General features: G+C 37.6%; 1 protein-coding gene across 1 annotated transcript in view; it reads right to left on the minus strand.

The window, feature by feature from the left end:
• The window catches only part of HAPLN1 (hyaluronan and proteoglycan link protein 1), a gene marked incomplete at its 3' end in the record, with an annotated part of 58,479 nt that extends 41,163 nt beyond the window's left edge, over window positions 1-17,316 (minus strand). Inside the window, exon 1 of the mRNA XM_082784112.1 lies at window positions 17,298-17,316. The remainder of the gene's footprint in view (window positions 1-17,297) is intronic.
• Between the last annotated feature and the right edge of the window lie 6,088 nt (window positions 17,317-23,404).

Raw genomic sequence — 23,404 nt, forward strand, 5'->3', positions numbered from 1 at the left:
GATCAGAAACTCAGTAGATGGACTTGAGAGGTCCCAAATGCAACTTCCACCCCTGCCCCCCTTTATGCTTGTATAATGGTTAATTTGCTTCTAAAATAGGTTATTCCAAGATGAGGAGAGTTTATCATATTAGGGGACCTAATACCTAGTATTACAGCAAATAATAGTAAAGAAATTTCACTGAAATTAGCAAATTAAAAATAAAAAAAAGGTATGGTTTGTTTGGCTGACACATTATAATAATCTTAAAAAATCATCTTGTTTTTTGGTCAATTTGAGGAATGTATACTCCAAGAAAAAATACTTCCATGAGTATCATAATGATTTTTTTCTGAAAAAGCATAAATAAAATAAAGGAGCTTTTTAATGACCTAGCTTCACTGGAAATGCTGTAGACAGTAGAAATCTATTTCTAAGAAATCAGGTCATTGCTCTAATTAAATCTGACATAGACATAAAAGCATACATATAAAGCCTACATTTAATGAAGAAAAATTTTGCACCTGTAACATGGCACTAATGGATTGCTTTGAACACTGTTATTTTCATCTGAAATTTACAGGACGTCTTTTGAGGTGTAGGGATGGGTCTGTTTTGTATAAACGTAGAGCAAAGGCCATTTTCTTTGCACTTACAGATGAACTCGTGGCATTCAGCTCTGATCTCTATGCTGCCAGGATGGAACAATTCCTGCCAGCAGATGCCAGAGGCATTTTTACTCTCAAGGAGTCACAGTGTCTCAGTTGTGCTGCAGGGAAAAACGATTTAAGAAATGCGATACTTTATCTTCTGTGGGAAGGGGAGAGCAACTGCAGTAACAAAAGTTTTTCCCAGCACCAGGAGTGTGGGTGAGGAGCTGGGGGACAGGAAAAGAACGTTTTTTGGCTGAGCATCTGCTTGGGACTTCAGTTATAGCTAGGCTTTACAAGGGAACACCTAAGCTCTTCTTCAGCTGTAATGCAGCTCTCAATGCATCGATGCTACAGTCAGCAGAGCAGGCTTTATAGCTTAGACTTCAGCTGCAGGAAGGACTACAGAAAAAGAACTGCAAGTCTGCTGTGGTTGTACACCATTTCTTACAGTTACTACATGAGTATGTGGGTGACCTTTATTTCACAACTGGGATATCAAAGGCTGTAAAGCCAGATGCTATTTAAGAGCTTAGAAATTCCCTTAATTTTTACTATAAAAGGACTGGCACACATATTTTATTAAGGATTTTAAATTGGTTATAATAAAAGAAAAAAAACCTTCAACACCAGTCCTGTATTGCAAACACCTCTGTTTAAATGTCTCAAATTAGATTTTGTTGGAAAAATGACACTGGCACACTCATAAACCAGCATACTTTCCATTATAAACTCATTTCTAGTATAAACTTTGAATGTACAAGCTATAAATAGCACCTTGACTACAACATAGACTCTAATTGTGTGCCCTGAATTCAGAAACAATATTTGGACTTTAGCTGATTTCTTTCTTTATAATTCTTCATCACTTCTATCATTTATTTACTATTTCTTTACCTTTCAATAAAATTTCATGAGAAAAGCTATAAATAATGTTCTTCAGGCAGGAAACAAAAGATGTATCTGCAGTGAAACGCCTTACACTTTCTGTTCAATGACAAATACAGTGCAGTTTCTTGTTGTACCATGGCATAAGCAGCAGTAAATCCCATGAGAAAATCCATGTCTGCGATCCAGTATCCATAAACTTAATATCCAGCCTCCTTGTGCTCCCTCTGTACACTGTTTGCTGTTAAGCACCTCCACTTTGTCTGCCAATTGTGATTTTATCCAAGGTATTTTTTTTTTTTTTACCTTTCCTCAAAACCTTTCTTTCTCCTAATGCAATCTCATAACCATTTTCCAGTGTGCTTCCACCTGCATGCTCACCTCCATCTTAAGCACTCTCCTTTCTTGTGTTTACTTGGTATGAAAATAGAGAAGAAAACCTAATTATATATAATTGCTTAGAATATTTAGAAATAGATCCTCTGGGTGTTCTAAAACATATAGAACAACACTACTACCTGAAGGGGAAAAAAAAAAAAAAAAAAAAACACCTAAAAAACACCTAAAAAATCACCCCTAAATCACCATCAATAAAGTAACCTAAAGTAAATCTTGCTAACTTGTATCAAAGTATTTGAGACTGCTAATTTTCAATATTTGACATGTATGAAGAAAAAGGCAGTAGTATATATGTAGGCACAGATTCCATTTCGCTGGACATCATAAAAAAAGCAAAAGGGATCTAACTTTTGGGGGCTGGCAAAACAGAGCAGTGGATATTGTCAAAGAAAGATATTGTTTGGTTTTTAGCATGCAAGAGGAATAGTTAAGCAACATTGCCTCTACTTATTGGTCAGTGAAGCAAAGGTTATTGGTTTCACAAGTCATCCTCAGCTTACTGCAGTGATATAATATAAATTCAGTAAACATTTTCAGCAGTGCAAGTTGGCTAAAGTGGTAGGATGACCTGAAACTGTTTTCTGGCAAAGCAATCCTTGCTGCTGTTACATTGTCTCACAGTGGCTCTGTACAGTATCTCTAAGCAGTATACAGGATGCAGTCATTGCACAGATGCTATAAAGGGAGTTTGTTGCCATCTGTATGTATTGAAGTATTCAGGGTTCTCTGCACACTGGAGATGTACAGCCAAGAAAAAGCTATATGATTCCCCTTTCCTTCAAAACTGCTGTGTTCCAGAACATAAGTTTTTATTTAAAAATAAAAAAATACAAAAATCATTTAAACTTCCTCTCCACTTTTGCAAAATGAGTTAATGCTGCTTGCCATCTCTGTAATGCCATTTAAGATGTAGCAATGAAAAGAGATTTGTAAGACCTAAGTATTATTTTCATAGCTGTGAATAAAACCTTTATAATATGAGCTTGTGCTAAGCAGCTCAATGGTTCCTGCCTGAATCTGCTAGGGTATGCATTATATCTGCCCACAGTGGGGACAGTCCATCTTGGCTTTCCTGAAACTCCAAGGTCATAAATGTCCTGCCACAGATGCTAAAACCCAACAACCTGGTATAATACGTTATCACATATAACTTAAATTGTATGGAATCCCTGACATCTTCTGGCCCATTAAATACTCAGTTTAAAATCATAGAATCATACAATCACAGAATGGTTTGGGTTGGAAGGAATCTTAAAGACCACCTGGTTCCAATGCCCTGCCATGGGATGCCTCCCAGCAGCCCAGGCTGCCCCCAGTCCCATCCAGCCTGGCCTTGGGCACTGCCAGGGATGGGGCAGCCACAGCTCCTCTGGGCAGCCTGGGCCTGGGACTCACCACCCTCTGAGTGAAGAATATCCTCCTGACATCTAATGTAACTCTCCCTTCTTTTATTTTGAAGCCATCCCCCCTTATTATTCCCTACACTCCCTGACAAAGAGTCCTTCCCCAGCTTTTCTGCACACCCCTTTAGGCACTGAAAGGAGCCTATAAGGTTTCCCCAGAGCCTTCTCTTCTCCAGGCTGAAAGACTCCGACTCCCTCAGCCTGTCATTTCAAAGAGAGGTGCTCCAGTCCTCTGATCATCCTCATGGCCATACTCTGGACTTGCTCTAACAGGCCTCTGTCCTTCCTTTGCTAGGGACCCCAGAGCTGAACGCAGACTCCAGCTGGGGTCTCATGAGAGCAGAGCAGAGGGGAACAATCCCCTCCCGTGCCCTGCTGCCCACGCTGCTGTTGATGCAGCCCAGGGTACGGGTGGCTTTCTGGGCTGCAGCCACAATTAGCCACTCTTTGATGATTTAACAGAGAAGATCATGTGCTCTGGTAACTCAATCCTTCCTTCAGCACTTGCAAGAATAAAACTGTTAGGACAATAGCAATATATCATCTAACCTAAGGTGCTAGCACTGAATACAAGACACTGACATGACAGATGATGTTTATGGCCAGCAAATTGAATGATTTTACCTGCTTTGAATATGCAGTAAGGAATAGAAAAATGTTTTCCCCATTCTGTCTATGAATTTACAAATTAATCATTCCAGAAGATATATATACTTTAAAGGGAGGATGAATTCATAAAGTAAAAAGGAATATTATTGGTCTGTGAGTCAATGAGCCAGAAGACATTAGCATATGCAATCTTTACTGTAATTATTTAACATTTTTCAGGACACTGTATTAACCTTTGGAAAAGTAAGCAATGGAAAGTTGCATGGCTAGTGTCAACAAAGTATGAGCCAGAAGTGTCCTTTTTGCCTTCTTTACATGGAACAATAATCTCATTGCTCAAAGCACTTTTACTAGATTTTTAGTTGCATTCTACTTTGTGTCGATGTTTATATCTTTGCAAAATGAAGACAATTTATCCTAAGGTGAATAATGGGGGTTCCCTTGCATTAGAAGACCTGCACAAATGTCCATATTTGGCAGCATATAATTCTTACTGCTATATATATTTTTACAGTTTTAACTTTGATCACTAAAATGTGTATAAATTTACATGGAATCATATAATCATTTAAAAAGACCCATAAGATCATCATATCCAATGGAGACTAGAAGACTAGCTGGATGAATTTTGTTGTTGTTGTTCAATTGCTTTTTTGTTTGTTTGTTTGTTTGTTTTTGTTTTGTTTTGTTTGGTTTGGTTTGGTTTGGTTGGTTGGTTGAGTTTGGTTATTTTATTTTTTTTTCTTTTTTCTCTACCCATATCTCTGTTTATTTGTTGCTTTTTTTTTTTTTTTTTTTTTTTTTCTAGAAGCAAAGCAAAATGTCTAGAAACAAAACAAAGAGGATGACTTTTTTTCTTTTTTTTTTTTTTAATTGTGTAATTCCCCCTGCTGCCTGGCTGTCTGAATTATTTTCTGTACCTATATTCCGATTTTCATGTCCTTACTTTCTTGTAGTCTTTAATATGCAGCTATCTCTTCTTTATTTGGAATAATAGCTATCTGCTGAACTGGAGAAGATGGTAGCCCCAAGCAGTATCAGTGCTGAGAACTATTCCAGCTTCTAGAGAAATTGCTGCTTTGGGCTCAGTCAGTAGCTTGCTATCATTCAGTGTTGCACAAAGGCTCATAAACCTCTTTGGAACCATGAATTTAATATAAAGCCAACTGTGTGATATCAACTGAGCAACAATTCATGATGTTATGTACTCTCCATGCACTTTCTCTGCTGTGCCTTCACTGCAGTCCCACCCTAAACCACTGGTGATGGCCAGGATTAGGCTGGCTTGCATGAAGACGTATATATACTTTCTGTGATACTGTCATAAGAAGAAATCATACAGCACTGAGCCTGACGCAGCAATATGCCTTGCTTGACTGAACTGGTTGCACAGTCATGTTTTGTAGGTGGCTCTATATCACTACCAGATAAACTCATCAGGTTACCCACATGAATTCAAAATATCCCTGTGAAAAAGGTAAGCTTTACCATCCCATTTTTATAGACAGAGAAATGAAGTGCTAAGAAGATCCCAATTTATTCAAGGTCACAAAGGAATTTAAATGAGCGGAAAATGAAACTATGTTTGTCAAGCAGAAGTAAAATATCTTTACAGTAAAAAGTTTTAACTACCCAATAATTCTTTCTTGCCCATTGCAATTAATAAATAATTAAAAGATGACAAATAAGATCTATTTTCAGATGCACCAATCTGAAAGTGATACTGTGTCATATTCTCACTGCTAGTGCAGCACCCACAGTTCTCCCTTACACAGAAAGAAGTTAAGATAATGATTCCCTGTAAGCCCTCTGTGGGCACTCCATTGAGCACTGAGACATTCCCAGTCTCAGTGGCAGGGAGTTGTAAGCAGTAAGGTACTGGTCTTCAGATTTTCAGTAAACTTGCCTGACTAGTAATCATAATATAATTCCTGTAAGAGTGAAATGATTAACTATATTAGAAAGACACAGCAGGCACAAATTTATCCCAAATGGTCTATGAACCTTCAGCTATCCTATTCTGTTATTTTATTTCAGGAGGAAGAAAGTAAAGGTCAGAATCATGGACAAATCTGCTGGTTCATTCCTCACTATCCAAGCAATGCACTACTTGAATATATTTGAAGTCATTTTGAGATTAAAGATAACACTTCAAAAGGCTCTTTGAGCACTGAATCAGCCTTGAAGTACCCATAGCTTCCTGAGTCAATCTAGAGATGCTGATCAGTTTAATGCTAGAGAATTGCATTAAAGGTCAAATCCAAGAGCAATTAATGGCTGCATGATAAGAAATTGAAGAGTCAACTGAGAAACATAATGCAAATAAGCATCATGCTTTCTGTATTTTGCCTTTCTTTGCTTCCTTCTCTAGATTTAGCTAAACACAAATTAACCAGGGTTGTTCAGCATTTGACAGCAGTAGCTAATGTGTTGAGAAGGGGATAGCTTCTTCTTCACATCCCTCTATTCTTTGAGGAAAAGCAATACTGCATTTTTTTTGGATTCTTTTACTTGTTCTTTCTCTTTATGTTTGCCTTCCTTCCTCTTTCCTTGAATAACACCTGAAAATGATGCTAGAGTGGAAGTTTGGCATCATTTTGTAGTATCTTGTCCTCCTTTATTCTTGGGTTTTTGTATATCTAAACAGCCATGAAGGAACCCATAGCTCATTTTTGCTAAAGTCTCTCATCTCTTCAATACCATGAGTACACATGATACACAAACAAATTGTTTTTGAGTTTGAGTGTAAAAGTGCAAATCATGCAATCACAGAATAGCTGGGGCCTATGGAAACTGTCCAGTCTAATACCTCAGTCCAATCTCTCCAAGGATGGAGACACCATAACCTCTCTGGGTAACCTGAACCTGTTTCAGTGTTCATTTAATCTCAAAGTCTTTCTCACGTTTAAACAGAATTTCTTATACGTTACTGTGGGCCCATTGCCTCCTGTTGCTGTCATTGGGCACTACTGAGGTATGAATACCCCTTTCAACCTTATTGAGCCAAGAGATAAAAAGTATTCTTAGACTGAACCATGTGGTTAGGACTCACTAATTTACTTCTGCAGTTGATATATTCAAGTTTTCCATTGTAAGCACAAAAGACAAAGAAGGTTTTCTTAGTATAAATCAAGACTCTTACCTAATATGATTACTTTAAAGCTGATGATCTATTAAAACCAACCCAGAAAATATGATGAGATTTGCCAGAATTTTATGCTGTGCTTTCTATTGCACCTGCCATGTTTAAGCTTCCATGACAGGGAAATATGAACTAAATTCTCCTTAACGTAAATCCATGTAGATTTCCTTAGTGCTACATTTTCCTTACTGAAGTCTGGGAAGAGCTTATGGACCCATAAAGAACCAGAACTGCATTTGAATTTATTTATTTTTCAAGTCTGTATGACAGTGTCCCTTTCTAAAAAGAAGATGTGCATCCTCAGTTGTAGGTGTTGACTGACAGAGTCTTTAATTTGTCCTTTTGTTCATACTTATTTGCACATTGCACAGTAACTGAATTTGCCAAACTTTAACTGCAAAAGAAGCATATTCTTGCTTCTGCTTCCCCTGTGGACTACAAAGACTATAAATTCCCTTGAAGCAGAAGGAATGGGACTGGGACTCCATTGCCAAACAGACCATTGCCAAAGGTGGCTTAGAAGATAAAAAGCCAACATTTATTGAACCAAGTCTATTGATCCTCAATTTCTAATTACATTGGGTCACAGTTTAAGGCATAATCAAGCCTGATATAAGAAATATGTTAAATTGTCTGGTGTCAAAGGAATTCCTAAGATTGTCCATTGGAGACCCTAATCTTCTCTTTAGGTATATTTGATAGGGTGCCCTCCAACATGTTGGCCCCATTATAACACCGCACCTGTAAGATTCTATTTAACTTTGATGTGAGAAACTCAATATAAACTGGGCAGTTGGCACTAATATATAAAATAATAATAATAATAATAAAAAAAAAGCATAAAAGCTGTAAATCATATTTCAATGGCAGTTTCTGGAGTAATAAAAAATAAATAAAAATGAATCAATGAATATCACTGTCTGCAGAATGAAGGTTGTTTTCAGAGATGACTATTTTGCAGACTGTGAGTCACAGAAATAAATATAAATTTGCTCAAACTAATAATCAGCTAGAAATAAAGTCGTATTTTCCCAATATGACATCAGGAGAAGGCTGAAGTCCAAACAAATGAATTGCAGCAATTCAGTAATGGTGCATTCCTGAACCAACATTCCTCAGACAAAGTAATAGAATCTGCATTAATCACCAGATGCAACAAAAATAAGTTGCCCTCACAACATGATTTGACAGGATCTGTCTTCTGCTCTGGAAATATATACTTTCTCTTGACATTTACAGTGTTTCCCATAAATGTGGTAGCTTTAATTTTCTGATATGCAACCTTTATTTCTTGACTATGTGCCATCCAAATGACTTTATCTCATAATTCTTTGCATATTTTTTGCTGCTTGACAGTTCCTGAAACACAGTAAATCTGAAAGTTTCTATTAACTTGATACACAAAGTACTGTGATATGCACTATTGAGTATATCTTCTTTTGTCTCCACTACATTTAAGGACAAATTGATCTCTTCATGAGCCACAAACTATTAAAACTCATTTTTAAAATGAGTTTTTTTTTAAACTCATTATTAAAACTCTTTCAATTTTGTTAAATATTCTTTTGCAAGTTCAGATGTAAGTTCAGAACCAAAATATTTCTCCCAAATAAAACTGTCTTTCAGTCAATATGTAGAGAAGTCGTCCAACAGAGAACAACAGGAAGCTACTTCCTTCAACCTTCTATCCATTTTGTCCAGCCTGCTACTGAAAACTGAAACAGCTTCACAGGGTTCCCAGATAACTTATGCCTGAGTTTTCTCATCTTTACTTTCAGAGATCTCTTTCCCTGGCCTTTCTTCTTGCAATATGCACCCATTACTTTTCTGTGCTATAGACATGGAAAACTGACTATGCAGCACCTCTTACTTATGATTTGAAGACTTCTGAAGGCTTTCCTTCAGTGTATTCACCTTTAGTCTAGGCTTCAGTAGTTGCAGATTTTTAGTTATTTATTCAAAGTTTTTTGTTTGTTTGTTTTTCCCCTAAACTATCTTGTTTGTAATTTTTATTTACCTTAGGACTTTCTTTAGTTGGTCTCTGCAGCTCTGAAAATACCGTGCTTGACACTATGAACAAGCTCAAATGAGACCTAAAGCTTTACTGAGCCTTGTACATTGTTTTCTTTCTGTCTTAGTTTAACATACAGTATTTATTGAAAAGTTTTTTGTTTTTGTTTTCTCCAATTTGGCAAGAAAGTGATAACTTCAAAGCATAGCTCCCAAAATACATTAAGGTCTCCCAGTTTTATGTTGTCTAAAAACTTAATCATCTTTTCTATTCCATTGTTCAGGTTACTAACAAAAATACAAAAGAGTACCAAATTTAACTAGGTCTGGCAAAATCCCACTTTAGATGTGCTTCTGTTTTTACATTGAGCTATGGATTTCCTAACCAGTTTTGAAAACATGCTACACAAGTTCTATCAAGACAACACCTTCCTAGCTTCCTCATGTAAGTGTCATACATGCCACTATTGTTCTCCCATCCTACTGGGGAATGCCCTATTGGACTTGAAAATTTTCTTGTTGTCTGATTTGACCAGAGTGAAACATAAATTAAAACACAAATGCAGTCAGATATGGAGATTACTTTTGAAAAATCTAATAGCTGTACGCTTGTCTTAGCTGATCATGGGGTTAACAGAAAGAAATGTCTGGAAACTAGATGCAACAACCCATTCATTGTCTGAACAACCAGACAATGATATTAAAGAGAACCACCCAGGCACACTGACAAATGTTTTACAATACTTTTGATCTACTCTGAGACATTCTTGATATAAAATTACATTTTTTTTTTTTCCTGCTAGATTTCTCAGGAGTCATCATAGTGTTGTGCGATTTATTTATTTATTTATTTTATTTGCACTGCACCTTTTGCTCCTGTACATACATTCAGCTTCTGCTTGTTCTTCTCTACTTTTTATATGTTACATTGTTAGAATGGGACCAGCATGTCACACATCTGGAGTACAACTGTTTTTTCTCTGGAATATGATTTACAGGCTCAAAGGAACTGTGTTGAAAGACACATAACCCCTGCAGCATCCAAGTGTTTCTATCCATCTCCTACTATATCCACCCATATGTGTGGGGCAGAAGGGGACACATCACCCCTGCCACGCTGGGCACTAGCCACTTGGTGAATAACTCTGAATGTGCTGTTTCTTGCCCTGGCATTCAGAGGTGTTTCTAGTCTTTAACAAAAGCTAAACCTAATCTGTTGGCTTCTGTGTTCTTTTTCTTTTTCATTTTTAACTACTTTTCAGAAAATAGATCTGCAGCCATATTACAATGCTTTATCAAGAATGTTATTCAATATTTAAGAGTAAAATCATAGTTCTCTCTGGTTATGTTTATCAATTATAATAGCCAGATTATCATACTCTCTAGTCACAGTTTTAGCTGGGCAAAATATGGAAAATGTTTGAAACATCAACATCTTTAGTGTCCTACCAGTTCCTGGCTCACAGAGATGACCATTTAGTCCCCCAAATGCAGTATGACATGATACATGTGACCAGACATCCAACCACATGTACTACCAGATAAATACACATCACTTCACAAATAAAACATTTATTTCAGTAGCCAGGTAAGCTACTGAAAATGTGTTCTAATTAAAAATAAAAATAAATAAAATCAACTACATAAAGCAAGGTCTCCACAGCAACAACAAAAATCTGCCTGCCTGTTTGACTTGCTAGCAAAAGCTGAATCTTACTTTCTACACCTATTTCAGAACTATATAATCAAAGCTATTACAGAAACAAGTTACAAAAACTTGGCAAAATTTGACATTTTGTTTCAGACATCTAGAAATCCTGAAACACATTTTAGCTGAAAATAAAAAATACATTCATTTGTTTGTATTATGCATGAAATTAAAAGCATGGAATTTCATTACTGCATGTACTGCATCTTGGGTGTGGGAAAATGGGAGCAAATTACCTCCGGCAATAAGCAGTGCATATCAGAAGGTGGCAGCACCATTATGGCCTGATGCATTTGCAATACAAACATCACCGCCATTTCAATAAAACAACCAACTACTGCACCTCCTGTAACTTTATTTTTTCCTCTGACACACTTCTTGTAAATCTCTTGGTTGGGACCAACATGATAATGTTTTCACCAGTATTACAAAATAGGAAAATTTGCAATGTGCTTTTTTCTGGTATAGTCAGTATTTTTGTATATGACTCAGACCTGAGTTTTTCTTCTGTTTGAAAATATTGTTTATGGAAAAAAACAACCTGCATAGATATTTTGGGTGTGGCATGTACTTTCTTAAATAGATAAATAGATAAACAGTCATTCAGTTCCAAATAGAGAGTTTGGGAAGTTATTTTAGCAATGAAAAGTCTTTTCCTATACTAAACTTGCACTTCCTCAACACAAAGATGCCACAGGTGCAGGTTTTGATTTCTCCACTCTTTTTAAATGTGCTCTATTTTACTTAAACAAACACTCTACTGACATCAGTGCAAGAGTTATGTCTATAATAAATACATTTTCAGGTTAGGGTTTTATATACTGCTTTTTGACCATCTGTGTGAGAAATTATGGATGCCATTCTGGAAATACATGAATAGTTTTATTCATTGAGCCAGTTTCTGCTGATTTCAGTAAATTACTAATGTAAAGTAGCTTATATATTGTTTTGCAGGATCAGAATCTAACAGCAAAGTGGTATTGTACTATGGCTTGTGTATATGATCTTCTAAAACACAAGTGCCAAGCACTGATAGCCACTAACTAGTGGAACAATGAATCACCAGTTTTGAAACAATGGTGGATAATAGCCTGTATGCTAAATACTACAAATCACCAGCAGTTTGCCATTTAACATCATCGATTTTCAATGATCAGGCTCCAAAAAAATGGTACCTTATGTTAGCTACCACGACATAAGCAGTTTAAATTAACATGATATACCATAACAACAAAAACAAAAACAAAAACAAAACAAAACAAAACAAAAACTTAAAACATCTACTTGTGAAAGACCAAAAGTGATTAAAGCCAAATTTGAACTACTCTAAGTAACTCTTCCTTCTTTCCCCTCAGGAATATTTTGAAGTATTTGTTTTCTGCTACTTAGATTTCTGTCAAACACATTTCATATCTAACCTGTCTCTATTGCCCATATGTTCCTTGTAGACTGTAAGCATTTAAAGTAATTAGAAAAATTTATTAATGGAAAGCTGTCTCAAGATAATGGTCTTCTGGTGCTAGACAAATGCCAAGATGACATTTTTTGAGGCAAGAGACATCTATCCAGCCACATTCTTCTGGTGTCATGACTTCATTTCTGTTATGCCAGACAATTAATGATGTAGATTCTGCCATAACATCTGATATGCCCTGCTCTGGGAAGTGGTAGTGACTCTGTGTGCTGGAGGCTCTAGTGGAAAGCTTTGTTCTGGGAGAGTCTCTGCAGCTTTACAAAGGCTCTCAGCAATGCTGTTTGGGCTTGATTCCCCTCAGCAGCTCCTGTGATTCACCATACCATGTCAGGCAGAGTTAAAACAAAAGATAGCTACCCTATGAAGCATGGCATCAAATCAATTAGCCTATTTGCTGCTGTGGAATTTTACCTTCCTTTCATTTGTAAGCTTTGCCTAACTAGTGGAAAGGCAGAGCTCCTGCTCACTTTAGCCATTAACTCATGCATCATGCTAACAGCCTCCTAAGGTAATATCTCGTGTAACTCCTGAGAAAAGTTTTTGAAGTAGTCAGTGGAGTCTTCAGACAGAATATAGCTCTGAGATTTCTTAATGCATATTTTAAGTGTTTGTTTTCACAGCCATTGATCATGTTGAAGATTTCCACTCTGTAGTACTAATTAAAAGGAAACAAACAACAACAAAAGTGCACTTTCAAAGCTAAATGAATGAGAAGAACATGGAAATTGTTTGTTCTGCTGAGCTCAGTGTTGTCATTTGATTTACTCTTCAGACAGTGATGAGAATAAGTGGGGAGCGAAGCACAGGGAACTTGATTTTGCCAACTATTTTAAGGTCTACAGTGAAGTAGCTATTGTGGCACTTCAATAATAGAACCATATATCTGTTTTAGGTGCCTTGGAGATGACTGCAGTGGGAGCTGTGATGATGGTGAAGTTTCAAAAAAGCATATGAGGAGGGAGCAGGTAAGCTGGTCACATAGCATGAACAGTTACAAAATACATCCAGATCCATGTATGTCTGCTTAAAATCATGTTGTTTCATTGGATTCTTTAGAGCTATGAGAATTGACAGCACCTTAACACCTACTACTGAATAAACAGCGCAGTGCACTGCAAACCAACTTTCCTTTCTCTAATGAAGAGAAAGGATAGTCCAAGAGATAAGTGTCTGAGAGGTCTGAAGAAGGTGGAGGTAGATGACATGCACAGAAAAAGAAGATGAAGAGGGTTTATAACCTTTCATCAGCCATCAGAAATAATTTGACATTTTCTTTTTCCATATCTATTCTTGACAAAATATCCAGAGACAAAACAAAAGGGGGCTTAACAACAGCACATCCTACATGCTAAAGGACTTTCGGAAGGAGTTTTGAAATCCTTATTGCAAAACATGGATTCTTCTGCCACAATATTTGTGCAAAAAAAAAAAAAAAAAAAAAAAAAACCTATTTACTTTCTTCAGTAACAGCTCAGTATGTCAGGCTAAGTGTTAATTTGTTACTGAATGATTTAACAACTCCTTGTAAACAGATATTAGTGACAAATTACGTTAAATAAAAGCTAAACTGTGTTTTAGCAGATCTAATATGCATTTTAAAAAAGTAGAAAGAACCTCCCTTAAAAATATATTTAAAAAAATATATATTTTAAAAAAAGAAAAAAAAGAAAAAGCTGATAGTTTTTAATGGTAAAAACGAAAAAAAAAAAAAAAACAACAAAAACAACAACAAACAAACCTAACCACTTCGAGTTAAATTGCACCTGGACTCCACTTCGAGTTAAATTGCACCTGGACTAGCTACAGATGTTCAGAATTGAAGAAAATTATCTGGAAAGATTATTCACAATATCCAGTAGGTGGCAGACAGTGACTGTGTTTAGGTCATCTTATCTCCACAAAACCTCCCATTCATAGAGCAGATAAAGAACTGCATTATTAATTTATACCACCGCATCCACTCTACACCTAATATTTGTTTAGCCAGCTGTTTCCTCTAATCCTCCTTAAACGCTATTGATTGAAATCCTAAGTATATTCAGACTTTTTTTTTTTTTTACCCCAAAGAACATTTTGTTACCTACGTATTACAAGCTACCTTTTCAAGTGAAGTACTGTACGCTACAGTTACTAACAGCAGAGACAGAATGTCTAATACTTCCTCACAAGCAACAGAAGCAGCTTGTAATATGAAAATGATTCCCTCCACCCCCACCTCAAAAAAAAAAAAAAAAAAAGTACTGTTCATTTTCAGGGAGATTTAAGTAGTGAAATACACTGTCAGGTTTACAATGAAACATAGAAATGCAAAGTATTCCAACTTCCAAGAGTAGCTTAACCACTGCTTTAGTGCAAAGGCATATGAAAAGCTGAAAATACTAATTTCAAGTCTCACTCTTTAATCCTTGCACTGATTTGGAAAACTTTCAGTACATTTAAATATAAACAATTACAAACTCACTCTTCCTTTGAAGATCTCAAAGAACTTTTTAAGCTTGGTCAATATTATTTCCTGATTTTTATTGGGAGGCCAGGAGGTTAAGTGACTTGATTAAGTAAATATCAATACCAGTTCTTTGGTTTCAGACTGTGACCAACAGTGGACAATGACATTTCATTTAGTCACATTTCAGAATAAAATCAGAAAGACTGGGGAGCTTTCAATGCAGTAGAAAATGCTTTTCTTACCCTGTCGCAAATTGTAAAAACAAAGGTGCACTGCAGCATGCCACAGGAATGTGACACTCTTTTCTGAAACCTCTCTCACACAACCTCAAGCCTTTGCACTACTATATATTTTGTTTTATTTTATTTTATTTTGTTTTATTTAGAAGTTGCTAGTTGTTTTAACCATGCTGGCTGAAAATGAGAGGAAACCGAACCTGTTAGGTTTATAATGAATGGATGCTTTGCTGTGAATTACACTGTCAGTCATGTCTCTGAATAGGACATTGCTATAGGTAATACTTTTTCTCATAATGACATGGATTTTTTTTTTTTCTCTTCCCCATTAGCATCTGCTTAGAGATTCAGGGATCTTATTAGGAAGACAAGCAGTTTGGCACATTTTCAGAACATATCAGGAGTGTCTTGATTATTACCTCGACATTTTTATTATTCAACTTGAAAAAGCTGCTCTGTCCAAAATTATTTTTCCCCTTTTGCTTTAACTGCTGTGTTCAAAAGTATTGCAGATTAATCTATTTCTTTCTTTCTGTTCCTTCCTTTTTTTTTTTTTTTTTTTTCAATTTCCCCTCTTTGCTTGTTGATAACTTTAATACAGGTAAGTATATACAGATTGGAGTCTCAGCTAATGCATTCAGAGCAACTCCACTTAGCTATGCTCTACAGGAGTTGAAGATCTGCATCCATTAGATATGAAAAACCAAGGAAGCATGAGCTGTCTCTTTGTAGCACAAGGATTTGGCATTCTGCATGACACTCCTTGGCATGAGACTGCTGACTCCCGGTTCTCACTTCATAGGAGCTGATAATAATTTTCCTGTTTATGATGTATTTCTCCACGTGCTGGAAATGCTCACTCTCTAGAAAGTGTTTATTGAGAGGGTGTGTATCCATAGTTACACAGACTCACTGCACCTCTGTTTTCAAGTGCCACATCATACATATTCTTAACAACGTTTTCCTAACAAAACAATGGGTTTCTTTCCACATAGGCACTAGAACAGTCTTGCTAATCATTAATACAAAGTCATCACTGTCAATAATCCACAGGACTCTCTTGCACACATTGCCAGGTTCCCAGAGCCTCCTGCAGGAGTTTTATCAGTTTTATGACATCACACAGCAACATTTGGGAACATTTTCTCCCCTGAAAGATCCAGGCAGTAGTTAGTCACCCTTACTAATGACACACAAATAGTAACAAACCCCCTCAATTCAAACTTGCAAATGCTTTCCAACCCTTTGTGTCTAAACCTGACACACAAGCCATTTTGCTATGGCAAACAGTCTGCATGACACCTTTATAGGTATTTGACCAAAAGGAAATAAACAGTATTTTGATACAGTAAGATGATACAGTTATCATAGTGATGGACCAGCTAACATGTTCAAAATGCTCTGCCATCTAACTGTCTAGGAGGGTGGAGGTGATACCTGTGTCAAATGTTGTTCAGGCTTTCTCTGACAAGAAACAGAAAAAAATATGACATCAGGATATAATATATCACGTCTTATCAAAATCTTTTTTCTTTCCAACTGGATGGTCTGTATTTTATAGAAATCCAGTTTCAGCCCCTGAAATTCTTGCTCAGTCTAACGTCCTCCTTTTCTTATGCCCTAAAAACTTCTAAAAGCATCTAACTGGGTGGAGAAATCCTTCAAGAAAGACAAATCTCTGAGAAATGTATAATCCCATAGGAAGAAGCTGGAGACCAGAGGTATACAACTTTTGTATTTCAGTCTGAATCTGCAGTTGCAACATGATCTCTCCTTTGGTAACAACTGAGTACTTAAATGCATCAAATTTAGCCAGTTTCAATCCGTCTTTTGCCCTCTCCCCCCACCTTAGCTGCCAAATTAGATCGCTTGAAAATCCTTTCAGTACAGCCCCACAGCTGATGCTACAGCCGTTGCTCACTGCATCCCCATCCAACTTAAAGCAATAAAGGAGTAAAAAGCTTCCCAAAAGTTCGATAGTTTCTTTACCTTGCACAGAGCTCCCGAGTTAAGGTGCTCTCAGAACTCTCCAACAGTTTGAAAGAGAGGACAGCGAAGTGCAGAAGAAGTTTATGGTGCTCACCTTAAGTTAGCGTGTGAGTGTGTGTGCCTATGTCCCGACTGTCTCTCTGTGGCTCTGGGTGGCAGAGGACCTGATTCAGGGAAGAGAGAGCCACTTTCTCACCGAGAGGAAAAGAAAAGCAACACGTCATAAGTTAAGTACGCCTCCAAGATGTCTTAATTACAGCTCGACGTGCTTTCCATTCAGACCCCAGGAATGAGAGGAAAAAACAACCCCACACACGCGGTCTCTCTCTTTCTCTCTCTCTCTCTCTCTCTCTCTCTCACTCACAGACAGAGCGTCCCAGCACGCTGTCCTGTCCCTCCAGGTCCCTGCCCCGACGTCCTTGCCCCTTAGCTCCTGCCCTCCCAGATCTGCACCTAAAAAAGCCTCTGGCACCGTACACAAGTCCCGAGCTAAAAAAAAAAAAAAAAAAAAAAAAAAAAAAAAAAAATTTGTTAGAGAAAAGTTGTTAGTGGTGCTTCTCGTGAAGGGATCATTGAATTTAGGGTGTGTGACACCCTGAGAAACGTGATACTTCTGACCACTTGCCTCTGCTCATTTCCAGCCTCCCCGCTCCGTGTTTGCCCCCACCCTGCCATTACCTCCGGGGGTGGGAACGTGCTTTCAGACAGGGAGAAAGTGATGCGTGAAAGGCGGGGGTGTGCAGGGGTGGAAACAGCTGGACCTAACAGGATCCCGTTGTGTTTTTGTTTTACCCCCAACTTCCAATTGAATTATTAATCCAGGAAACAAGTCCTGCTTCTCTCATTACACCCCAAATACAGAACACACCTTGCTCACGTTGCTGGCACCACACGACCCTAAAGTCAGGAGACTGATGGCCCCAAGTCTTTACATTCAAATTTCTAAACCCCTCCTTGGGCCAAATTGTCCCTCCAGCAGCAGAAATCTCTGGATTGTGGTGCATTTCACATCAGGAAAAAAACAACTCCCTGAAAAAGTCTAAAATCTGCACAATATTTGGCTCTAACCCCCCTAAATCCAATGGCACATAAGGCATACATGTGAAAGTTTGCATTTTAAAACTGCAGACAAAACGTGTTGCATTTGATTTATCTCTAAATGTGACCATTATTTAAAATATATAAGAAAAAAAAAAAAAGGAAATAAAAAAAAAAACAGTGTTGATGATGTAGTACAGCTTGGCAAATTGGGGCACAAATAACGTTATCTATGTTAAAGCAAAGGTAGCTGTTTTTCCTTCACTTGGGAAAAAAAATAAAAAAATTAAAAAGGCCACAGTTCTTGATGCCTGATCTGCCATCAGCAGTAGGAAATGTATGCCCATTTCCTCGACCTCTAAATTCTGTTAAATTAGAGAACACGGGTAACCCAGGCAACTTGGTCTTGCAGATTCATTTCAACGCTCTGCCCACCTCTTTTCTCAAGAGCTAAATGGAAGAGTGTAACCGTGTGTCAGCCTGGACCCTGCTAAGCTTTTATCATTTCCATGTATTAAAGTCTCAGGCTGCACCACCAACACAGATGGCAGCTCATCTGCCCTCCTCACTCTGGAAATGCCCAAACCCAGCAAAGCCTGGTGCAAGAACCTAGGGCCAAATCCATCTGTCCCACCAGGTCTTGTCTTCAATTTTGTGGCAGACCCCCATTTTAATAATAACAACAACAACAACAACAACAATAAACAGGATTTTCCTAGACATATGAAGGCTTGTGGCTGTTCAAAGCAGCACGCAGGCACCACGCCCTGGCCTAGCCAGGGCTGTGGCCAAGCACCTTGTGCCCTGCAGGCCACGCTCATACCCTCGGTGATGGTGCTAGGGTGGAGGCCATGGGCCAGGATAAAGGCTGGGGGCCGGGGTGAAAGCCCAGGTCTGGGCTTCAGCTCCACTGCCTGGAGGGGCCACTGAGCTTGGGGGCTTCCATCTAAGAGTTGTCCGGGGGGCAGCAGCGGCCTGAAGCAGTCCCAGCTGAACAAAGGGACGTTTCTTTTCAGTGCACCGCCCTGCTGATCCCGGCCTCCCACCGGCGGCCTCCGCCTTGGAGGAAGCGGCCTCCGTTCCCATAACAGAGGGGGCTTTGATGGGGCAGGCAGTGAAAACACCCCCCCAGCGAGGCGAGGGGCCAGCCGCGGCCTCTGCCCACAGGGAAGCAGGGCCGTTCATAGTCAACGTAGTCCAAAAAAGCTGGGAAGGGCGGTGGTAGCTGCAGGGCTGGAAAGGAGCCTGAGGAGCCAATATGTCGGGGGCTCTGCTTGTGTTTGGGGAAGTGGCAGTAAACAGAAACAACAAACATCCCAGAAAGGGAACCGGAGTGTATTTTTACTGTGTTATTTCCGATTGCAAATCTGGTGCAAGTGGCAAGGGAACAAAACACCAGGAAGTCAAATATAAAGCCAGCCAGAATACCTTAATGATAATTTTGGTACATTTGAGGAGTTGTGAAGAGAACAGTGTTAAATGTTATCAGTGCAGCATGTTTTTTCATAAGTCACGGAGGCAGTGTGCTGATCTTAGTCTGATCTTCTCCATCATCATCTAAAGGCTTAGGAAAAACTACTGGGGTACTGCATAAACCCCATCAGCAGCATACATGAAATATCTATTCCTTCTTCTTCTGGTGGACGTGGAAGTGGAAAGAAAATACTGGCATGAGCAAATTTCTCCCAGCTCCTTTCTTAGGGAGACTGTAGCACTCCCCCAGAGGATGCAAAAGGGTGGAGGCTTTTTTTCCCCAGATGTTTGGTGAAAGGTATCAGCTTGGTACACATATTTGAAACAAATAGAAATAAAAGTGAATTAGCTCATAAAATTCCATTGATTTGTTTTATATTTTTTTTTTTTTTTTTAATTCCGAAATCTGTATGCAATATTATACTGGCTTTAGGGGTTTTATAATCACAGCTAGAGGCATGGCTAAAAATCCAATGTAGATTATTTACTGAGAAGCAATCTGTGGCAGAGGAAGTCCCTAAGCTGCTGGTTGCTGGATACCAGGAAGAAACATCAATTAAAAGCTCATTTTTATCTTGCTGTCTTTTTCATGGTCATCCTTCACTCCTCGCTGATTGGTACTGCTGAGAAAGATACTGTGCTAGACAGACACTGTTTCGGACCAATATGAGTGTTTCCATGTATTAAGCTCTAGCAAGATGTTGCAATCTCTTCGAGAAAAGATGCAGGTTCAAAATAAGCATAATGTTAAATATAAGTGTGGCTCAAGAAGATGGTCATGATATTGCAGGAATCTAGGATTAAAGAAAAAAAAAAGGCAAGAGCTACAGTGCACTATCTCAAAGGCAGTTATTTGATTAGTACTTGTCAAGGAAAAAAAAAATAAAAAAAGATTTCATATTGTTCTGTCACATTTGGAGGCTTTATCTGCATATGCTGATAATTATGTTTCCGTGTAAATACCATAGAGATTTTTAGAGATGCTCAGCTAACTCCAGCTGAAGAGTAGTTCCCCATGCCAGTCACTGCTCCATACTCATTCAATGTCCTTGGGAATTGGAACTGCAGGATCATATCTATAATACTGGTGAAGGATGTTGCATTTCCTTTTTTTATAAGCATAGTTTAGATTTTTTTTTCCTAATATCTGATCTTGAAAGCATGCAGAATGAAAGCTATTTACTTAAACCCAGTCCAGATAAGATGAACGGATATTATGTTTGCCCTTACTGTGGAAGTGTCAAGACTGGCAACTTCATAGTCCTACTGACTATTATTCCTAGCACCTCAGATCACAGCAACAACTCAAAAAAAAAAAAAAAATCAGTATAATTGTCCCAAAGATTTTGAATTATTTTCTTTTTAATATATACACAAGAGTGGTATTTTCAGCAAAATATTGTAATTAATGCTGCATTGGTACACTTTTGAAAATAATTTGGAAAACATCACTGGCACCAGTTACAATTGGCTATTTTTCAAGATCTGAGTAGAATTACACTGGGAAAACAGCATCTAAAATATAGACCTCCTGATAAACCAGAAGAACAAGAAAGGAAGAGTTTCAGGATATTCTTTTTGTTTGCTTTTTTGAACAGGCTTATCACTTTTTAAGCTTTCTTGATTTGGGGCTGATCAGCTGTTGAGTGGGTACACTTTTAGAGCATGTGAAACACCTGCCATGCTGAAATTCTTCACCTAAGTTTTCAATTCATAGTAGTTGGTATCTTTATTTTGGGGGAGTGTGTAAGGGCACAACCATCACAACATATACAGCTGATACAAAAATTAGAGGCCCTAGATTTTGGAATGTAGCCTGTTTAGGATTTGCCAGTAAAAAAACAGGCATTAGCAAGTAGTACTGGGCACACACGGTTAATGAACCTCCTGTGTGAAGATAGTTGTCCCATAATAAATTTATTGTCTCTTCTTATTCAGCTGTTCTTGGTTCTTAGTGCTCTTATTTATTTACAACATTCTTAAAGTTTCATTCTTCTTATACGTATATTCCTGATCAGTAATGGGGCTGCTAAATGGTAATGATTCCAAAGACACCTCAAACACTGCTGTCTTCACACTCTTCTTTCCTGCCTCTGTTCACTGCCATTCATCATTATTTTGGTTTGTAGTCATTCACTCACCTTCCAGTTCATGTGATAGTGATCTTTTTGCTAGACAGTCTTAATAACTGTGAATCATACTCTTTCAAGAATAATAAACAGCTAGCTGAAACTCAAGGGCTCTGGCAAATAATCCTATGCTAAAATACTCAGTGAAGTAACCTGACAAGACTTACATGATCTTTATGTGCTTTAAAAAATCCTGTTTACCTTAGCTATTGTCCTCAGTTCTTGTTGAGTTCAATGCTAGCTGTTGTAACTGCAGTTTTAGCTTAACACTGATTATCTTTTAATAATATAGTCACATAAAATGGAATGTTCAGTCTTAACCCATAAGAAAGAGAAAGCTGCTGAGGAGTCTGCTTGACAGCAAAAATGAAGCACACTTGATCCCACTGTGGAAAAAGATACAAGGCAAAAGCTAATATGGTGAAAAATGTAGGTTATTCACTTCCTCTGTTTGGAAAATTCAGCAGGATGGACTCAACAACTCACCAGCATAAAGCTACAGAAATCTACAGGAAAAAAAAAAAAAAAAAAAAGGTAATATATTAATACTTTAGTTTTCCAAACAGACTAAAAAAGAAGGAAATGTTCTTAAATGTTCTTATGCCAGTTGAACAGCCAGCTTTCAGCTTTCCATTTGAGATTATTTGTAGTTTCTCAGCCTACAGTGTTTTGTCATTCTTTTCGAAAGTTATGCTTTTTGCTGTATGAGGTTGTTTTCTTCAGACTAATTGTCAGATTTTAATGAGACTAAGGCTTGGGCATTCATAGTTGTTTAATATTTGTAGCTACATAATGCCCTGTTTTTACAATATTCTCATTTTTACTGGTTAATAAATGGAGCACCGAAGAAAGTTGATGTAAAAATACAAATAATATCACTTTTAGCATTAATTTCTCTAGAGATAGATATACAGGCTCCTTAAAAGGAATTTGCATGGTCTTCATTTTGCCTGATAGTATCAGGAGAATCATTTTCATATAATAAATACAGTTTTGACTGAGCACTTCACAAAATTTTACACTCTTCCCCCCAGAAGTGTGATCTTGTCTTCTGATCTGTGTTATCTTTTCCTTGGAAATTGATTGGTCGTGTTACAAGTTTGGGCCAGCTCATGGCCTTTCTAAAAAATGTTTAAATGTTAATACTGTATCTCACAATTAGTTGCGCCTCTTTGGCACACCAGACCAGCTGTATTTTTTTCATTTCATCTTCTGTGAGCTCTATACATTTTGTTCTTAATTATTTCTGTTTTCCTTGGAGATGCTGAAGACAAATTGGTGAAATGGAAATAGGCTAAGATCAAGAAAAAAAGGAAGCAGAAAGGAAAAATGGAAGACAAGAAGGAAAATGGAAAGTTGTGTAGAAACAGAGGCAGAAAACTTTCTCGTATCAGCATGAAATTTAGCAAGTAAAATACTTTTCAGTAACACCATAGCTCTTGCAGATCTCAGAGGTTTCACAAGTGTTGGTGCATTGCACACCGCAGAAAGAAAAAAATTATTTCATTAGATAAAAGAAAAACAACCCTTGAAATATGTCTTCGAATTAAAACAAAAATATCTGAGGTAATCTTTGGACTGCAAATTCAGTAGTGGACAAGATAATGTTTAAGCTACCAATTAAGTTGTCTTAAATGCTGCTCTATTAGTTGGCCATTAGAATGAAAAAAAAAAAAAGAAAATCAGTTCTTACGCAGTATTTTCTTTGCTTTTGTCACACACATTTATTAAAACTAGTTCATATGGTTGCAATGTCAGTTGACTCACAGAATGTCCACTGTGACTGTTGGAAAGTCAAGAATATCTGTATGCGTGAGAAATGCAAAAGAGA

This window comes from Aythya marila, assembly GCF_965140915.1.
Source record: "Aythya marila genome assembly, chromosome: Z".
Classification (NCBI taxonomy): Eukaryota; Metazoa; Chordata; class Aves; order Anseriformes; family Anatidae; genus Aythya; species Aythya marila.